The sequence below is a fragment of the Mytilus galloprovincialis genome, chromosome 9, assembly GCF_965363235.1.
Source record: "Mytilus galloprovincialis chromosome 9, xbMytGall1.hap1.1, whole genome shotgun sequence".
Lineage (NCBI taxonomy): Eukaryota > Metazoa > Mollusca > Bivalvia > Mytilida > Mytilidae > Mytilus > Mytilus galloprovincialis.
Window position 1 is genome coordinate 65,935,303 of NC_134846.1, and position 22,873 is coordinate 65,958,175.

General features: G+C 33.0%; 1 protein-coding gene across 6 annotated transcripts in view; it reads left to right on the forward strand.

Annotated features, from left to right (window-relative positions):
- Positions 1-2,698: 2,698 nt before the first annotated feature.
- Positions 2,699-22,873, forward strand: part of LOC143045682 (sodium/calcium exchanger 3-like) — a 58,041-nt gene continuing 37,866 nt past the window's right edge. For 4 of the 6 annotated variants that reach the window (XM_076218361.1, XM_076218367.1, XM_076218366.1 and 1 more), the window contains exon 1: positions 18,871-18,993. The gene's annotated coding sequence lies outside the window, so the exon portion shown is untranslated. Of the gene's footprint in view, positions 2,934-18,870; positions 18,994-20,810; positions 20,941-22,873 lie in introns of those variants that run through there. The other 2 variants (XM_076218364.1, XM_076218363.1) reach the window with 2 other exon arrangements.

Below are 22,873 nucleotides of genomic sequence, written 5' to 3' on the forward strand. Positions count from 1 at the left end.
TAACAACCTCATTTTGCTTTTTTATTATACGATTTAATTTATCTCTGTAAAATCCACCGTTAAAGGATTGAAATATTTTAAGGAATTAGACCGAATCCTTACCCCTGACAGACACATGGTTACATTAAATTTGACGTCACACAGGTATATATAAGATAATTGTGTCGTTCAAAGTATGACTGGTTACATAGGTACAGAGTCAAGTCAAATGGATTTCACAAAAAAAAAACCAGACTTAACAGTAAAAGTAATATTAATAAAGACAAATAAAGAATACACGTTATTCAAAAAGAATGCTATAACACGTTATTCACAAATAATATTATAACACGTTATTAACAAAGAAGTACAAAAAAAAGTATATAGACAAAGCACATAAGCAAATATGAAAGACAAGAATACAAAAATTTGTAATAGCACAATTACACAATGACTGGAATATTTTGTACAGAGCCTTGTCATATGTATCAAATAAACACAAAAAGACAAATAAACAAAACTCATAAGTAAATTTAAATGAAAGACAAGAATACAACAATTATCATAGAACAATAACCCAATGACTGGATGGGTAAGTACATAGCCACGTCAAGTATATCAAAGAAACACAAAAAGGCAAAAAGACAAAACACATATCATACGTATCAAATAAACACAAATAGACAAATAAACAAAACTCATAATCAAATTAAAATAAAAGACAAAAACACAACAATTATCATAAAACAATAACCCAATGACTGGATGGGTAAGTACATAGCCACGTCAAATGTATCCAAGAAACACAAATAGGCAAAAAGACAAAACACATTTACTAAAATGAAAGACAAGAATACAACAATTATCATAGAACAATAACACAATGACGGGATGTATAAGTACAGAGTCACATCAAATGAATATCACAAAAACAGACTAGACAGTAAAAGGAATTGTCATAAAGACAAATAAAAGAAAATTATTAATTTTTTTTCATAGACGTTATCAGCAGATATTATGTTTCTCATGAGAAAAATATAATTATACACGTATACATAATATTTCACATCAAACTCTCTAAAATGCAAAATTAGAATAACCCTTTATTAATTTCATGCGTCCTACATAATGAACTTCCAAACTCAAAACAGAGAAAGCCATGCATATATAAAGACTTGAATACATGAAAACATGTATGACCAAATCAGACCCAAAACGAAACAGTCATATATGGTAAACATTCGAAGTAATGTTGAATAATAAAGACGACAGCAGTTCAAAAGTCATAAATCGATTTAAAAAAAAAATGCGGGTTAAAATCTAAAACCGAGGAAGACACATCAACTATAAAAGGAAAACACCGAAACAACAAATACACTGAAGTGCAACAACAAAAAAAAAAAAAAACACGACAATACCACAAACATAGAAACGAACTATTAGATAACAACTGTCATATTCCTGGTTGGGTACAGGAAATTAGAACTAAAACATAAGAAAACGGTATTCTAAGTATTTAACTTATACATTGTATGGCCTGGTGATTTGGATACGTGCAGGTTTCTCACATAATTATCAATCCGAATTAACTATAAGTAAATAAGACATTGTACAATATGATAGGAGTCTTGTTTTTATGTTTGAGACAATATTTACTCGCAAGCTATGACTACCTGAACTCCCTTCTTAAGGTAGCGAACACATTTTGACGCTTATTACCGAATGGTCGAATAGTGTGCAGTCCTTTACTTCCCATTTGTAGTTTGTGGGCGTTTTGGTTTTGTTGATAGCTTGATTGTGCAGGTTTTTTCTTGTGTGTTTTACTATCATGCATTTGGTCTAGATATGCTAAGTTGATTTGTGCGTACGCAAAACTGGTTTAACTGATTGTCACAGTTTTTTGTTAGTCACCTTGATTTGTCTCTTCTTGATCAAGTTACGTTTTTGAACATCGATAAACTACTTTTGCATTTAGACATTGCCTTTATAATATTTGATTTAAATCATGCCAATGCCGAAGAACTTGCTTCTTGGTACCGAAAATACCACCGAGAACTGGCGATTGTACCAGCAGCAGTACCGAAAATACCACCGAGAACTGGCGATTGTACCAGCAGCAGTCCCGAAAATACCACCGAGAACTGGCGATTGTACCAGCAGCAGTACCGAAAATACCACTGAGAACTGGCGATTGTACCAGCAGCACCACCGAGAACTGGCGATTGTACCAGCAGCAGTACCGACTCAGTTGTAGAAGATAATGACATGATTGTTTTCTGCATAATACGTGTTTCTGTATATTCAATTCAGATGTTTTAGGGAAATTTAGTTTTTTTTAACATAAAGCGTACAGAAAATCATTGAATAATAAAATAACCAGAAGTACTAATAAGACTTTGATGATCAATAAGTATAGATGTTCTTCACAATGACATCGTAAAATATCAGCCGCGAGCTACAATGTTATTTTTTTTGGCGAGTGAGCGCAGCATTGTGTCGAGCAGCTGATATTTTACGATATCAATACAATGACAACCCCATTATCAGTTTATCGTTCTGTTACTGATCGTTTCCCCCTCCTCCCCAAGCTTGAGAACGTCTCTTTCACATTGTGATGTCGCTGATAACTTCTCATCTCCAATTGTGACGTCGCTGATATTGCCTGCTCTCGTCTCAAATCCGTGATACGAGAATTGCGTAGCGACTGAGCAGGTTGATATAGGGGTAGGAAATGACGATAAATATGCGAATCTGTCAATTTATTTCTGATTACTGTAATATAAATATCATAACCAATGAATTCAAATGAGGAAAGAGCGAGAATGCGGTCAGAATTTATTAATTTTCAACAGGATATGTTCATGGTGTTGATTAAATCGGAGGCAAGGTTGAAAGTTTTGCGGATTTTCCTGATAATGATCTCAGTAAACATTCAGTTACTTTCTGGATATAAGGTACACATTTTCAGAAATCTTTTCTTTCAGTATATTCAAAGCAAAGACAAGAATCTTTTCATTAGTTTTTGTAAAATTCACTAAGCATAACACTCTTTTACTTGCATTTAAAACTGTCCTTCGTCAAGCATATATCAAATTCTATTGTTATTGTGATGTATATGACCTTTTTTGTACATTGCTGACAGCTTTATCAATTCATTGGGATCGATTGATAACAAAGATCACCATGTTACAAATTGTAAAACAAACACTGGTATGTACAAATGTATTGGTAATATATATATTACTACCTGACGTTAACCTTCATGTTTATGTAAATCAACAAAGATTCAATGCACTGCCTTCGTCCCACCGGTGATAGACCTTTTGCCTTGAAAAATATAAATCATCGATTAAACGTCTTATGACATTGGTATAGATCAAGGTTGAAGATGCTGGCAGTGTTCAAAAAAGATTTGTTCGTTTACATTTTATTTGAATATATATGTTCTTTCATCGTAGTTTTACTTATAGGTGGTAGTGGTATTGATTATATGTGCAGGAACTCTAAGCTAACATTAAGACTACTGAATCAATTTCATAGGCTCTAAACTTAATGCTTAAAATATCACAGCAAGGTACAAAAGTATTGCATTGCGACACTGCAACACTGAAATTAGAGTCGGATATTATACTTCCTTTGGAAATGATAGGGCATACAAAAAATAGGGGTTCTTAAAAAATGCAAAATCAGTTGTTTTAATTCAATTTTCTACCAATTATTCATTTTCACCGTGTAGAACGGCACATGCGGGGTGTCGGCTATGTTTGACATGGGGTGGTAATTTTGAAGCGACGAAAAAGTAACAAGGTAAGTTCAAGCATCAAAATTTTCTATTTTTAGAACTCTCAGTACCATATAATGTATTGCACGGAAGGAACCGCAACATAATCTATTTCCTGAAAGCAGAAGCAGTCTTTTTCAGTGCTCAGTTTTCTCAAACACCTCGCCCTAGTTTTCCGTGTTGCAGATTTTGAGCCTTTATATGCAAATTTCGGTATAAAAAACTACTTTACACAGCTACCCTCCGTATCATTTATATAGAATTGTATTCCTCTCATTGACTTAAACCAAATACCAGTTTCTTAGTTAAAATTAATTGGTTTTAAAACTGTTATTCACCAAAATATAAAGTGTCGCTCGGGGTGTCAGATTTTGCGTCGCAAGGGGTAGAGGCTTGTTATAAAAAAAATACATATTTGCATGTAAATTAGTCTTCATATGATACATTTTATTTCAAACAATTTACTTTACCATGACAAAATAAGGATTTTTCATTTTGCCTGTTTTTGGTCTTATAAAATATATGCTTTTGATTTCATTCACATCTACTTTACCATGACAAAATAAGGGTTTTTTTTCATTTTGCCTGTTTTTGGTCTTATAAAACATGTGATTTATTTTCCTTTTCAGTCACTATATATATCATGGTAAAAAAAAGTCAAGGCTATGGCTCAATAAACCAAAACATGGTGGAAAATCACAAAATACGTTTATGCATTAAATTTTTAATTTTACATAATGTCTAAGCAACAATTAATCTATTTGGGCGTCGATCAGTTTGTGAAAATAAACTGATACAGTTACTAAATAAAAATTATATAAAATCATTTACGATCTCGAATATACATTTGCATTTACGAAATTGAAAAAAATATCATGGAAAGATTAAAGATTTATATGTTCATAGCATTTAATTAAGTATAATCCTATTCAACTCAATTTAAATCATTAATGATTTGATAATTAATCGGGTACACCCTTCTTCATTCATACGTGTAATTTTCATAGTCTTACGTTCATTTGTCAATATTTTTGTATTTCAAAGGTATAATATAAAACAAACAACATTACACTTCTATTCATATCCAATTATTTTTCTACTTTGAGGCTTTATTTGCTATGTTTATCAATAAAAATGCACATTACTTAAAAGACTAAAATATGGACCAAATGACATACCTGAAGTTTGTAATTTGTCATCATAACAGTGTAGGTGTGTATCAGATAGAGATCGATTTATAAGAAAATTTATTCTTTTTTATGACAAGCCTCTGCAACACGGAAAACTAGGGCGAGGTGTTTGAGAAAACTGAGCGCTGAAGACGACTGCTTCTGCTTTCAGGAAATAGATTATGTTGCGGTTCCTTCCGTGCAATACATTATATGGTACTGAGAGATCTAAAAATAAGAAATTTTGATGCTTGAACTTACCTTGTTACTTTTTCGTCGCTTCAAAATTGCCACCCCATGTCAAACATAGCCGACACCCCGCATGTGGCGTTCTACACGGTGATTTTACCGATATGAAGAAATTCTAGATTTTTTTTAATTTTCAAGCATTAATTAAAATTTAAAGTCGCTTTAGGAGCATTATTGGTGTTAAGGACGCAATAAACTACAAACAATTTATAAAAAAATGGCAAATGAAAAAAAAAAAATAACAATCTTCGATTCACATAAAATATGTTTTAGTTTGTTACCCCGATTTTGTTTTTGTCCATGGATTTATGAGTTTGAACATCGGTATACTACTGTTGCCTTTATTTATCATTTGAATTCATTAGTTTAAATATATTTTATTTGTTCAAACACAAATTGGATAAGACACAAGTCAAACAGACTTATGAAGTCTTCTCCATTTAACATTTATTGCAATATAATACAAAAATATATGTATGAGCATGCATGTATAGAATGGTATATCTGTTTAGTATATATATATATATATATATATATATATATATATATATATATATATATATATATATATATATATATATATATATATATATATATATATATATATATATATATATATATATATATATATATATATATATATATATATATATATATATATGGATCAATAGACGGAAAATTGAAGAAAAAATAAAATAATAGTAATAAAAAAAAATAAAAAAAACTAGATTTGCCATTGCAAGCAATAGCGGATGGCACCCTTCCCCCATTGCCAGGTGAACGGCAGTTATTTAAGCATTTCAAAGTCGAAAATCACATTAAGACATGCCAGTTGTCATTACAGTAAAGATTAAGACAATTTAGAGTATTTTGAAAATTTTGGATTTTTTGCTGTTTCCATGGTAACGGCGAACATTTTTAAAATTCCTAAATTATATTTCAACTCTGCACATGCCAGTGAACATTTCTGTAAAGTTTCATCAAGTTTGGTACATTTTCATTTTTTTGTAGTTTCCATGGTAACGGTAGCCATTTTGAAAATTCCAAAGACAGATTCCACTTTAACTCATTACATGTTACTTCCCCATAAAGTTTCTATGGGTTTAATATCATATTCTTTAAGAAAATGCAGGTTTAATGTTTTTTCCCATAGGGCCAATGTTAAACTTTCGCCCTGTTTCCATGACAATGATGGCCATTTTGGAATTTCTAAATGTAGTCGGTACATCAGGGCATACCAAGGAACATTTCCATAAAGTTTCATCCAGTTGGGTCTTACAATGAAAGATTTGGAATTTTGATTTTTTTTTACATTTTTTTAGTTTCCATGGTAACGGTAGCCATCATGCACATGCCAAAGTCCACTGCACAACTTATCATGATGGTCCTTATTATAGTAGAGTTTAACCAACATTGGTCCATTGGATTCCGAGAAATAAGCTGGACAAAATCGGTGGAAGAAAAATAATAAGAACTAGATTTGCCATTGCAAGCAATAGCGGATGGCACCCTTTCCCCATTGCCTGGCCAGCGGCAGCCATTTAGAAAATTTGTGCTGTTTCCATGGCAACGGCAGCCATTTTGAAAATTCGAAACTCAAAGTTAAGTCTACATTAGCTAGGCAAAATTTGTTATAAGTTTCATTAAATTTAAAGCATTTTAAAGTTTTTCATAATTTTGCTGTTCCCATGGTAACGGCAGCCATTTTGAATATTCCAAAGTCAAACCCCCGCTGCAATTTTTGCCCTCCATAATCATATACCATTTAATGTCTCTAGAATAAATTTAACATTGATGTTCTGGAATGTTCTGTGAAAATTCAAAGTTTTGACCTTTTTGCATTGTTTCCATGGTAACAACAGATATTTTGGAAATTCCAACGCCAAATTCCACATCTTCCAATGTTGCTCATCGTTACTGTGAAGTTTCATGAAGTTTGGAGCATTTTAATATTTTTGAAATTTTTGGTGTAGTTTCCATGGCAACATAGTAGTTCCAATGAGTGCCGAAATCATCCAACACCTGTATATGGCCGGCACCTCCATTGTATCAAAATATAATGGTTCTGAGTTTAAGCATATCAAAACAGTTCACCAAAACAAAAAACAGGATTTTTTCACATTTGTTTCGTTTCCATGGTAACGGCAGCCATCTTGATGATGCCATACCCCACTGCACTATACAATGTGGTGGTCAACATTATGGTATAGTTCCATCAATATTGTTCAAGTCAATTCTGAGAAATAGAATGGACAAAAAAGTGTGGAAGAATAAATATAATAATAATAAGCAGAAAAAAAGAATCGAACAATAACAATATGTCACCCCAACTCCGTTGAGGGTGCCATAACTAGATTTGCGATTGCAAGCAATAGCGGATGGCACCCTTCCCCTATTGCCAGGTGAGCGGTAGCTATGGTAACGGCGGCCATTTTGGAAATTCCAAACTCAAAAGTCAAGTCTACATTAGCTGAGCAACATTTGTTATAAGTTTCAATAAATTTGAAGCATTTTGAAGTTTTTGTATTTTTGCTGTTTCCATGGTAACGGCGGCCATTTTGGAAATTCCAAACACAAAAGTCAAGTCTACATTAGCTGAGCAACATTTGTTGTAAGTTTCGGTAAATTTGAAGCATTTTGAAGTTTTTTGTATTTTTGCTGTTTCCATGGTAACGGCGGCCATTTTGAAATTCCAAAGTCAAACTCCCGCTGCAATTTTTGCCCTCCATAATCATATACCATTTAATGTCTCTAGAATAAATTTAACATTGATGTTCTGGAATGTTCTGTGAAAATTCAAAGTTTTGACCTTTTTGCATTGTTTCCATAGTAACAACAGATATTTTGGAAATTCCAACGCCAAATTCCACATCTTCCAATGTTGCTCATCGTTACTGTGAAGTTTCGTGAAGTTTGGAGCATTTTGATATTTTTGAAATATTTGGTGTAGTTTCCATGGCAACATAGTAGTTCCAATGAGTGCCAAAATCATCCAACACCTGTATATGGCCGGCACCTACATTATATCAAAATATAATGTTTCTGAGTTTAAGCATATCAAAACAGTTCACCAAAACAAAAAACAGGATTTTTTCACATTTCTTTCGTTTCCATGGTAACGGCAGCCATCTTGATGATGCCATACCCCACTGCACTATAGAATGTGGTGGTCAACATTATGGTATAGTCCCATCAATATTGTTCAAGCCAATTCTGAGAAATAGTATGGACAAAAAAGTGTGGAAGAATAAATATAATAATAATAAGCAGAAAAAAAGAATCGAACAATAACAATATGTCACCCCAACTCCGTTGAGGGTGCCATAACTAGATTTGCCATTGCAAGCAATAGCGGATGGCACCCTTTCCCCATTGCCTGGCCAGCGTCAGCCATTTAGAAAATTTTTGCTGTTTCCATGGCAACGGCGGCCATTTTGAAAATTCGAAACTCAAAAGTTAAGTCTACATTAGCTAGGCAAAATTTGTTATAAGTTTCATTAAATTTAAAGCATTTTAAAGTTTTTCATAATTTTGCTGTTCCCATGGTAACGGCGGCCATTTTGAATATTCGAAAGTCAAACCCCCGCTGCAATTTTTGCCCTCCATAATCATATACCATTTAATGTCTCTAGAATAAATTTAACATTGATGTTCTGGAATGTTCTGTGAAAATTCAAAGTTTTGATCTTTTTGCATTGTTTCCATGGTAACAACAGATATTTTGGAAATTCCAACGCCAAATTCCACATCTTCCAATGTTGCTCATCGTTACTGTGAAGTGTCATGAAGTTTGGAGCATTTTAATATTTTTGAAATTTTTGGTGTAGTTTCCATGGCAACATAGTAGTTCCAATGAGTGCCAAAATCATCCAACACCTGTATATGGCCGGCACCTACATTGTATCAAAATATAATGTTTCTGAGTTTAAGCATATCAAAACAGTTCACCAAAACAAAAAACAGGATTTTTTCACATTTGTTTCGTTTCCATGGTAACGGCAGCCATCTTGATGATGCCATTCCCCACTGCACTATAGAATGTGGTGGTCAACATTATGGTATAGTTCCATCAATATTGTTGAAGTCAATTCTGAGAAATAGAGTGGACAAAAAAGTGTGGAAGAATAAATATAATAATAATAAGCAGAACTAGATTTGCCATTGCAAGCAATAGCGGATGGCACCCTTCCCCCATTGCCAGGCTAGCGGCAGCCATTTTGAAAACTTCAAAGTCAAAGAGTGCATCTACACATGCAAAACATCATTTTTGTAAAGTTTCATTAAGTTTGGAGCATTTTGAAAATTTTGAATTTTTTGCTGTTTCCATGGTAACGCAGCCATTTTGAAAATTCCAAACTCAAAAGTCAAGTCTACATAAGCTAGGCAACATTTGTTATAAGTTTCATTAAATTTAAAGCATTTTGAAGTTTTTCATATTTTTGCTGTTTCCATGGTAACGGCGGCCATTTTGAATATTCCAATGTCAAACCCCCGCTGCATTTTTTTCCCTCCATAATCATATACCATTTAATGTCTCTAGAATAAATTTAACATTAATGTTCTGGAATGTTCTGTGAAAATTCAAAGTTTTGACCTTTTTGCATTGTTTCCTTGGTAACAAAAGCTATTTTGGAAATTCCAACTCCAAATGCCACATCTTCCAATGTTGCTCATCGTTACTGTGAAGTTTCGTGAAGTTTGGAGCATTTTGAGATTTTTGAAATTTTTGGTGTAGTTCCCATGGCGACATAGTAGTTCCAATGAGTGCCAAAATCATCCAACACCTGTATATAGTGGGCACCTACATTGTATTAAAATATGATGATTCTGAGTTAAAGCATTACCATACAGTTCACCAAAACTAAAAACTGTATTTTTTCACATTTGTTCTGTTTCCATGGTAACGGCAGCCATTTTTTACCATTCCAATGTCTCTTGCACAACTCCACATGGCGGTTCATATTATGGTATAGTTCCATCAACATTGGTCTGCCCAATTCTGAGAAATAGTATGGACAAAATGTGTGGAAGAATAAAAATAATAATAATAATAAAAAGAAAAAAAAGAAACGAACAATAACAAGATGTCACCCCAACTCCGTTGAGGGTGCCATAAAAAAAGAATCGAACAATAACAATATGTCACCCCAACTCCGTTGAGGGTGCCATAAAAAAAAAGAAACGTAGAATAACAATACGTCACCCCAACTCCGTTGAGGGTGCCATAATTAATAAATAGTTAGAAAACAAAAATACAAAAAATTAATTGTAAAAATTAAAAAAAAACGAAAAATAAAAAGGACGAAAAAAGGGGGAAGAATTTTACTTAGATGATGATGTGTGTGCGATCATGGTTTGCTATCTAGACAATTTGAAATCTTTCCGAACCTTTAATGAACTCGAAGACATTTTTGAAAATGGTTTGGTTTTGCTCTAGAGAAAGAAGACAACTAACTACCCGAGGTTAGTAGTTCTATGTTAATTTTACAATCATTTGGAAGCCAGCGCAGACTTTCAAACATTTTATTTCGTATGTCTGAATATAATATACATTTAAAAAAGAAATGATAGGATTAACACCACAGCGGCAAGAAGGGTCAGAAATAATATTGACCCTATATAGATCATAGTTTAAGGATGATGCAAAACATCGAAGTTGGGTGAGAATTATATTCAATTTTCGAACTCCAAATTCATATTGCTTCGGTACAAATATGTTACTCTGAGGATAACGGTTTTTAGTTCAGTTTTAAATTTATTAATTGATTCCACATCACGAGTTGAATCATCATGATTATTCCAAAGACGAATGGTTGATGGAATAAAAGAATCATTAGATAATGCTAGTCTGCAGAATGAAATAATGATGTCATTTCCATTGTGAAGAGGATAGACCGTCATACTTTGTATTTTTTGGGGAATTAAATTTGAAAAATATTCTGGAACATTATTATTTTGAATATTATAAAACATTTGGATTTTTCTTCTCTCTCTTCGTTCAGCTAATGTTTCCCATCCAAGTTCTTCATAAATAACCATTGAGCTTGAGAATATAGGTAACCCCGTAACTATCCTAGCAGCTTGGAGCTGTAATTGCTCCAGTTTATTGACATAACTTACCCCAATATTATTCCAAACTTCACTTGCATACTCAAATAAAAAGGTCTTATAAAAACTAAATAGAGTTTTTCTAAATTTTTCCTGCTCAGTTTATATTTCAACTTCCTTAGCATATCTATATGTTTAGACGTGCTTAAGATAATATTATCAACGTGGGCATTCCATTTAGCATCATTGCTGAATGTAACCCCTAAATGTTTATGAATATTTGTAATAGGTATATTTTTATCATTGAATATAAAGTTCATTTCTGGGGTTTCAACATTAGAAAATAACATAATTTCAGTTTTATCTGGATTAAAAGACATAAACCATTTTTTGGACCATTCGTTCAGCTTTTCCAGATCATGGTTTATCACAGTTTCTATATGAAAAGCATCACGATATGCACAGCTGAACGACGTGTCATCTGCGAAGAGTCTACACAGAGAAATAAGTCTTTCTGCAATATCATTAATATATATTATAAACAGTAATGGTCCAAGGACCGACCCTTGAGGAACTCCAGCTGAAATACTGTAAAGTTTTGAAGAAGATTGCTTGATAACCACGCTTTGTTTTCTATCATTTAGGTAGCTTCTAAACCATTTTAACAGATTTCCATTTATACCATAAGCCTTCATTTTATGTAATAAACCATCATGCCAAACTTTATCAAATGCTCTGGAGAAATCGCAAAATACAAAACAACTTATCTCTTTCTTTTCAAGTGAGTTCAATATGCAATTATATATTTCTAACAGTTGGTGAACCGTTGAACATTTAGGGATAAAGCCCGCTTGATACTCATAAATTTATTTAAATCTTTGTAAGTGGTTGTAAACATATTTATATACAACACGTTTCATGACTTTGCCTATGCAACTAATGATTGATATAGGTCTATAATTGGAAGGTAATGAACTACCCCCTTTTTAAATAAGGCTATAACATTTGCAATTATCCAGCTGGATGGATACTTGAACTGCTGCAAGGATTTATTAAATATAATACATAATGGCATTGCATTTTTTTCGGGAAAAATTTTAAGCATCTTATGACTAATGACATCGGGGCCTGATGCTTTTTTTTAGGATTTAAAGTTTTTATAATGTCAACAATTTCACTAGTACTAATCACTACACTTGAATTCATATCACTTACATTTAAAAAAAAAATGCTAATTGATTTCAGAAATCCTTTATTATAATATATACAAATTATTTCCATTAATTTGTAATTTGATAAGCTAAAGGTTCTACTTTCCTCACTCTCATACAACCTCCTTGGTCTTAGCAACGACTTTTATGAAGGATAATACCTGCAAATCCAAACTATAGATCATTATAAACTGATTGGATTACTGCGCTTTAAACTGCTGAGGGTTTATTTCATATTCAAATTTCATTTTTGTCTGGTCAAGCATTTTATCGATGTAATTAGGATGTGAAAGATATTTTCTCTCATGTTTTTTTTTTTTTAACTCTAATGTATTATGTTGTGTCATTTAGTTTATGTTACAGTTATATTAACTCAGAAAGATATTACTCAACAGAAAATAAGTACGGAAACTTCTGTTGTATTTGCTGATGTTAAACTAGAAATTGGCATCAAACACAATAAAACTGTATCTTAATAATGTTGACTTCATTATTATGGTTTCGAATAGATTATCAAAAACACCAAAATTTACCCGTGTTTACGTGTAAAAATGAATGCGCGCAACTATAATCAAAAGATGCGCGCAAACGTAGAAATGTGTACGCGTAAATTTTATTGTAATGCACCGAAAACAACATTCAAGTCTTGTATTTACAGTAAAGTTTTGAGCACAAAACGTCAGCAAACATTTTGTTTAGATATATGATCGTATATAGAAGCCATTATAATAACACGTGCAATCAACCATTCCTCATCATGGTGTAATTTGATTAATGTAGAAGTTGATTTCAAAGTCGAGTCATAAAATGTATATTAAAAGTCAATAACTACTATATTTTATTGGATAACATTTTATTTTACAACCCTATATAATTACAATAAGATATAATTACATGTTTATGCTACGAGTTATCTCACATTTATCGTTTGTTTTCTATGTGTTGTTGTGACGTTGTCACGGGAAGCACATGTTGTCAGAAAAGTTTAATTCTTTTGGGAAATAAAATCTAAATTTGGAATGATGCCTATCGCTTGGTGTCAGCCAATCAAAAGAACTGATTTTTACGAAACATGTGATTATAATTTGAAAAATAAAATTGGCTAAACACAAATTGGGAAACAAACAACGGATTCGGGTGTTTTTTACTTCCAGAAAAACAATGAGTATCAGTATCTGTATCAATTGTTCACCACTGTGAATAGGATGACAATATTATCAACCTCTTTTGTGTGTGCTAACGTTTCGTAGTTTTGAATCAGACAGGGCTTTGATGCAAACATCTAGTTTAAATTTACTGTCCAACATAATTAGAACAAAAAGAATATTTTAAGATATAATAAAGTCATACGTTTGTCTACTGTATTCCTTCATTAAAAGTGACATTCGGGTTAGTCTAAAGAATATACCACTCTCATAATAGATTTAGACACACATTTTTAGAGGTCATTGTGTGTAATCCTTACAATTCTCAAACCACACATTTGTGTTGCTATTTCTTTTTCAATTCAGTTAAACTTGACAAGAACCTATGTTTATATTACAGTGCTAACGGCAATATGTTCTATAGATGGGAGTGTAAAACCATGCCTAGACCACAACGAAATCATTAACTTTCACAGGCACTTGTCTCAGACAAAAATGTCAATGTTATATCAAGACATATACGAAAGAAAAAAAAATCTGAGACATGTGCCTGTGTTAACGTTGGTTCAATTCAAATTTAATTATATCATTTTTGTTTTGAATTAACCATGCTGAGTCTGTGATATTCTTCTATTAATGTACTATAGCGGATAGAGGAAGCATGTTTTGTCCTAAATTTCTGAATATTATAATTTAATACTAAATCTATAAATAAACTACATGTATTGATGCTTTGACATTTGAATATTATTCAATTAAATGTATGTTTGTGATCTGGTCATTATCAACTAAAAACATTGTACACGATTGTGTGTTCATTTATTTATTATGAAGTTGGTGTATGAAACTTAAGGATGTTTGCTCCTCCACTTTTTGACTTTGTGCCAGATTTTCAGAATCCTCTGGTTTTATCCATGTATTGTCATTAAAAAAATTTGCCCACTAACCCCTACTTTTCTTTTTATAATTGTATTTCATAAAGTTAAAAAAGAGCCATATTTCAAAATTTTACAAAATTCTTGTTATTTTTTCATAATGTTTGAAACAAATAAGGTGCCAATGTTAAATATATGAAAAATCTAGAGAGAATAATTTCCCGCCAAATTTTCAATGGCTTATATCTCGAAAACGAGCACACGGACCCTCCATTTTTTCTACTTTTTTTGTTTCTTTATTTATATACTATCAATCTATAGAAGTCTTTTAAAAAGCTTGTTATTTTTTAACAGAGTAGCGAACATCCTTAACTGTATGTTGCTGCACTGCCATCATTTAGACAGTGTAATGTTAATACGGTAATATGTGTTACTTCTTTTCTGCTTACAATTGCTTTTATCTTTTATTATACATCTAAAAAAGAGTAAATTGATAAACCGTAAAGAAGGAGTAAATCAATTTTCTGTATGTTTTATGGTATGGTCTTTTATGTACCTTTTTGTAAAAATTATAAAAGAAAGATTAGGCTTAAAATTTTAACATAGAACACTTATTTCTGAATTGTCTAACCTCAAAATCAATAAGTTATCCGTTAATTATTAAGAAACTGTTCAAGCCTCGGTCATACCTTAAAGCCTCGGGCTCAATTTAAAGCCTCGGTCACACCTTACCTGATAGCACGAACGGACTCCTAACGGATGAAAATAAACGTTGTTCGTTGGGATTCCGTTGATGTACTGACCAAATAAAAGGACGCGTAACGAATGCATAACGGACACACACCGGATATGCAACATACGAGAAACGGAAACGTAACGGCCAGAACGGATGTCGAACGTTCATCCAACGGACGAGTACCGGATAAAACGGACACCCATCGGAAGCGTACCGGATAAAACGGATGAACAAGATATACAGAAAATTAAAAGGCGACAATAATAATACCTGTAAATTGCACAAATAATCAAAATGTTTCTGTGTAACTGGTTTTGGTTTGTTCTTCAAAAAGTCGCCAAAGGTCTGAATAAGAGCTGCTTGATTGTGAGGACGTGTCCTTACTCTAAGATCGATTATGAATAATAAGAATTCATGAACCTTAAAATATGTAATTGGCAATTTCTGACGCGAAATTTTCAATTGACATTTATCCATTTCAGATCCGTTCATTATCCGTTTTATCCGTTATACGACCGGTAGGAGTCCTTTTCACATTCGTTCAACATCCGTTTTATCCGTTAGAAGTCCGTTGGTGAATTTATCTGCCAGACCTCCAACGGATGTATAATGGACACGTAACGGATACGAAACGGAAACAAAACGGACAAACCAGACGCCTACCAGACGTTCAAAGGACATTTCATCCGTTGGACGTCCGTTCAAAGTTTTGAACATGTTCACCGGACAGAACGGACGTCGACGGATACAACGTACGCTAAACGGACATGCAATGATATGGACGGACGTCTAACGGATAAGAACGGACGTCTAATGGACATGAACGGATTGAAAAAAAAAGTTATTCGTTAAGCCTCGGTCACACCTTAACGGATAGCTCGAACGGATGCCCAACGGATACCTTTTTTTCAATCCGTTCATGTCCGTTAGACGTCCGTTCTTATCCGTAAGACGTCCGTCCATATCCGTTGCATGTCCCTTAAGCGTACGCTTTATCGGTCGATGTCCGTTTTGTCCGGTGGAAATTTTTGAGCATGTTCAAAACTTTGAACGGACGTCCAACGGATGAAATGTCCGTTGAATGTCCGGTAGGCGTCCGTTTTGTACGGTACTCGTCCGTTTCATTTCCGTTTTGTATCCGTTACGTGTCCGTTATACATCCATTGGAGGTCTGTAAGATAAATTAACCAACGGACTTCTACCGGACGTTTAACGGATTAAACGGATGTTGAACGAATGAGAAATAGACTTCTACCGGACGTATAACGGATAAAACGGATGATGAACGGGTCTGAAATGGATAAATGCCAATTGAAATTTTCGCGTCAGAAATGCCAATTATTGGTATGTTAGATTTCTTAAGGTTCATGAATTCTTATTATTTATGATAATCGATCTTAGAGTAAGGTTACCTTTTCACTATCAAGCAGCTCTTATTCAGGCCAGATACTGCCCTTTTGGCGGAATTTTGAAGGACAAACCAAAACCAGTTACACAGAAACTTTTTGAAGATTTATGCGATTTACATGTATTACAATTGTCGCCTTACAATTTTCCGTATATCTTGTTCGTCCGTTTTATCCGGTACGCTTCCGTTAAGTGTCCGTTTTATGCGGTACTCGTCCGTTGGGTGTACGTTCGACATCCGTTCATTCCGGTACGTACCGTTTTTCGTACGTTGCATATCCGGTGTGTCCGTTATGCATTCGTTACGCGTCCGTTTTTTTGGTCAGTACATCAACGGACTCCCAACGGATACCAATTTGTCAACGGACAACTTTCATTGTCATCCGTTACGTAACTGTTTCATCTCCATCAGGCAAATCTGATCTTAAATGATTTTTGCTGCTATTTGGGTCTTTTTTTTTTTGTCATATAACTCTTCAACTGTTTGGCTTTCTTCTACATCCTTGTCTTTAGAATAAAATGTATTCGGCTTTGAGCGTTCCCAATGACAATAGATCTATAAAATCGATTAGAACACATGGAGATTATAAAGTGTTGTTTCATTTGCTTGCCACTATTAAACTTTAAAAACTCTTTAAATACATTAAATACCATTATGATTATTGTTTTACTTAATAAAACTACACTATAAAATTTGAAATATCAATAGAATACAAAAATTTATCAACTTAAAGATAATTTGGTTCAAACCGGGGCAAGCAGCCGCTTTCTGTATCGACTCAAATCACAAATCTTCACAATATGACAAAGAGGAGTATATTTACAAATTAATAACAAAAGTTGTGACTTTGAAACGCAGAACAGTAAGAAAAGCGCTAATCATTAGCTTGATAGTAAACAACTTAGTTCGGCTGACTGCTGTTGGAATGAACTAAGTTAGTGTGACTGCTGTTAGAATGAACAATTTGATGTGAATGCTGTTAGAATTAAATAAATTGGTGTGACTGCTGTCATAATAGACAACTCGATGTGAATGCTTTTGTAATGTACTAAGTTGGTCTGACTGTTGTTAGAATGAACTAAGTTGGTGCGTATGCTGTTAGAGTGAACTAAGTTGGTCTGGTCTAACTGTTCGAATGAGCTAAGTTGGTCTGGTCTAACTGTTGTTAGAAAAAACTAAGTTGGTTTGACTGATGTTAAAATGGACTTAGTTGTTTTGACTGTTGTTAGAATGAACTAAGATGGTGTGAATGTTGTAAGAATGATTTAAGTTGGTGTGAATGCTTGTAAAATGAACTAAATAGTATGAATGCTGTTAGAATGAATTAAGTTGGTGTGAATGCCGTTAAAATTAACTTAATTGGTGTGACTACTGTAAGAATGAAATAAGATGGTGTGACTGTTGTTGGAATGCTGTTGGAATGAACTTTAGTCGAAGAGACTGCTGTCGGAATGAACTTAAGTCTATAAGACTGCTGTCGGGATGACCTTTAGTCGAAGAGACTGCTGTCGGAATGAACTTTAGTCGAAGAGACTGCTGTCGGAATGAACTTTAGTCGATGAGACTGCTGTCGGAATGAACTTTAGTTGATGAGACTGCTGTCGGAATGAACTTATGTCGATGAGACTGTTGTCGAAAAGAACTTTAAGCGATTAGACTGCTGTCGAAAAGAACTTTAGTCGAAGAGACTGCTGTCGGAATGAACTTTAGTCGAAGAGACTGCTGTCGGAATGAACTTTAGTCGATGAGACTGCTGTCGGAATGAACTTTAGTTGATGAGACTGCTGTCGGAATGAACTTATGTCGATGAGACTGTTGTCGAAAAGAACTTTAAGCGATTAGACTGCTGTCGAAAAGAACTTTAAGCGATGAGACTGCTGTCGGAATGAATTTTAGTCGATGGAACATTGTATTGACAAAGTTACCACGTACACAGATTTCCTTCCATCTAAACAAACTAAATGATCAAAAGTTTAACCCTCAAATCTTCAAATCTTGATAGCGGTGAGTTTTACAAAATTTGGCAAACATTACAAACAGAGAAGACTTTTGAAAAAAAATGTTATCATTGAAGAATATACTCAACATAGTAAAATAAATACCGGTACTGTGTTGGTTTTGGTAATTCAATTTGTGAAGCCAATTTGTACATTTCTTTTAATGTCAATTAAGGCGGTGAAAGTGTGAATAATAAAAATCCCAGTATGGACTTATAAAGGATTAAACCTGTGTATTTACCGTGTAAGATGTTTATATTTTTAATTCCATATAGGCTTTTATTACTTGATTAGAATTGGTTGTGTATATTTTTAGGCATTAAACCATTGTTTATCCAAAGTTTTTGAGTCGGAATGTATTTGGACGGTCTGGTATTCAAATCTTTTTAGTAAAGGTAAGCAGATATTTTTCATAATTTTTTAAGATGACTGAATTTCTGGTAATAAACTGTCCATTTAAGTTCAGGGTCAAATTTTTGTAGGCCACGTTGAATTATTAAGTTGTCTTCAGCTGGATGTATAGTATGTAAGAACTCTATAACTCTTCAGAAAACATACTATGAAACATAAAGTTCATTTGTGGAAGCTAATTATATAACCTACGTATTTTCTTTAAGCTAAATGATCTATGACAAATATCTATTTTGCAATCCATAATTTACAAAGGAAGACAAAAATAAAACAATGTGCAGCTTGCATAGCTAGTTGCAAAGTTGTCATATGATATAAATATTTGACTCATCACTAAGGATGTGTGATCAAACGACGTTCGAAGATAATTGTCTCATTCGTTTGATGTGTTTGAGCTTTTAATTTTGCCATTTGATAAGGGAATTTCCGTTTTGAATTTTCCTCGGAGTTCAGTATTTTTGTTATTCTATTTTCTATCTTTGTTTTAGGTGAGTTGGCTATTTATTATTTCATAACTACCGTCAGCAAACTACTTCGATGATCTTACCACATAAGTATCACTTTCATCTGCGTTCATTTTTTTCAGCTTTCTACTTTTCAAAATCACATACGTAATTTTTCAGCAAGCGTTAACTTTATTCATACTCAATTTCAATAGTCATCATTTTATCAACGAGGAGACAACGTCACAAGTTGGTAAAATCTATAGATCTGCAAGTATGATCATATTTGTGTCATTGAAATAATTATAAGTTATGTTTTTCTAAAATAACTGCCTCTATAATGTACAGATTTTTAATCAATTAAGTAAAATAAAGTATTCCAAAACTTAAGTCTAACTTGATTATATTCTGACAGGACATTATCTTACAGTACAAAATCAACACAAATGGAAATGTTTGAATACAAATTATAAATCATTTCGCCAATTTAAATATAATCATGAGAAACACGATAAAAGCGAATAACTGTTGCTTCGAAACAGTGTTGTTATAAAAAGGACGTTTACTTTTTATTAATTCTACTAGCATCTGAAACAATTTGCAGTCTTTTGCACACTTTTGACCTGGAAATATAATTAATAGTATGTCCTAATTCTTACCAACACTAACAGTGACACGTGTATGAGGTTTTGAATAAATTCTTGAAATCTTGACACTGATTGGAATAACGAACACTTGACCCTAATTAGTGAAAGACCATGTTTAATCAAAATTAAGTGTTAAAAATACAGCTCGTTTCTAAGTTTTCATATAACTGGCACTCGTCGATACATGTTCCCCTATATCGATCTTGTCATACAAGCAAGTGTGTAGGAAATCAAAAATAGTGTAATTATATAATTTTAACAAAAGTAAATTAAGCAATAAAAATATAACAATCAACTGTTAATTTCATTTTGTAAATGTAATAGATTGAAACATGATATTAAAGTTAATCGGATTATGTTTTAAAGGAAAAAAATGACATTAAGATTTTTTTAAATACAACATGATGAAACTATAATATTATAAAAACGGTAACTTTCGCTTTATTTCTTCTGCTATAAATGTGATATGAACACATAATGAATGAAATTATATAAAGAAAAATAGAAAACACACACACAAAAAAACTCTTTATGAATATACATTTCTAGCAAAAGCTGCAAGTATTTCTTGTAACAAATCAAGCTTAGTGTGGACACAGATTAGTGTGGATAGTATGGGTGGATGTTTGACAGTGTTTTCTGACAATGTTTCTACGTTAAACTATGACCCACGCAAAAGTGATCGGTGTCGTTTATTCAATATTTGGTTCAAAAATTTAAGACAGTCATGGATGAGACGTTAACTGCGTGGATTACCAATGCTTCTGCTTAATTAAATAGGTTCCTCGACTTTGCTTTTGGGTAGCAGCATAAAATCAAAAGTAGGAAAAGAACACATAAGGTAAATTTCTGCATGACGTGATTCTTATATGCGAAATGGTTGAACCTGCATGAAAGGACATTTTGTAAAACTGTAAATTGATTACATGTATATGTTTATGTTTCTGAGATTAGTGTGATGTCAATTTTTAATGGACAAGTACACACTTATGTTTAGGGGCCAGCTGAAGCCCGCCTTTTGGTGTGATATTTTCTCGCTGTGTTGAAGACCCATTAGTGGCTGTTTTCTGCTCTTTTGTCGGGTTGCTGTCTTTTTGATACAACCCCATTTCCATTCTCAATTTTACAGACCAACGATACAAAAATCAATATATAAAAGACTAGAACAAACGTCAAACTCTAAATCGGAACGAGTATTAACATTTGTTTATGTCACCACCCTTCTGTTTTACTAGTGATGAGTAGAATAGCAAAAGGTGTACAGAAGAATGTTATCAGAAATGCACTTATGCTGTAAAAAAAGATATAGTTAAATGCTGTAAAAAATATAGTTAATAAAAAAACAAGTGTACCATGAAATAAGAATGATACATAATAAAAACATCTTTTGTGTTTATGTAAGTCAACTCCAATTTAATATTCGTCGGTATATTATCAGAAGAACCTAAATGAAACAATATTGCAATAATTATTGTAACAAGTTGCTCAAATCACTGCCGGCTAAAAATAAGGTTAACAATCGCGACAAATTGTTTGCTGACAAAAAGATTTGTCCAGAAATTAAATTTCATGTACAATAACAAACATGTTTATACTTATATATACTTAGGTTGTTGTAATGGAACGATTGTTTCAACCTTATAAAGTTCTTCACCGGTAAACAGTCCAATGTTAGTCGTTTATCTAGCCTTGTAACAATGAACTAAGATAATAAAAAACTTTTTTTAATAGTTTCAGTCAGAGACATAAATACGTCTCTGTTTCAGTGTACTTAAACAATTCATAAATTGCTACAATGCATAACAGGGTTAAACATTTCGTCATAGTTCATACATCCGCATCACCTATAAATCATACTCACATATTCGCGTATCGTCCTGAAAATGCATGTAATACTTGCCACTGGACATTTATCAACCAACACATTTCACGTAAAACATTCCCGCCTGATGTAACGATAATGTTTTCAATCATTCATGCTCGACGACAAACTGAATAGTTCATTGATAGAGTTATTCAAACCACTTTGTGTTTATGTGATTTTTACTGCATGAAAACAAGAAAATATGGTATGATAGCCCATAAGACAATTATCGACTGAAGACAAGAGACAAGGATACAAACAATTTCAAGTCACAATATGATCTTCAACAATGAGCAAAACCAATACCGTATATAGTATGCTATAATGGAAGACAAAGACGGCAATGTTTGTATGTTAAAAGTTTGATATAAAATACAATTAAACATAAGCATAAACTGCTAGTTCGGTCGAACGATGTCAGGCGAATTAAACCGAATTCATTGTCAAATTTTGAACCTCTTGTTGGAATGCAGTTTAACTTCAAACCAGTTAAGATAGTGGGTTAAAGCAGCTGCTTGGAGATGCGTTACTGACATAGTTTTAAACATACTTTTCTTGATTCAATTTTGAAATTTTTCAGCAACAACCTCAGTCAAAAGTTGATTTTATATGAACTTTGCAATAACTTTTTTTTAGGCTATTTTAAAATAATATCGGTCTTCGCATATGCAACTTTACACATCTTTGGCTTTCACAATTCTGTGGATTGAGAGTTCTCTGCGATGAAAATTAAGAACAGAAAAGATGCGTCGAACGAACCAAATTTATAAAATTAATTTCTTTTTTTGAAGACTAATTAAATTGAGAATGGAAATGGGGAATGTATCAAAGAGACAACCCGACCAAAGTGCAGATAACAGCCGAAGTTCACTAATGGGTGTGATAAATAACCTTTTCCTCATCTAAGTTA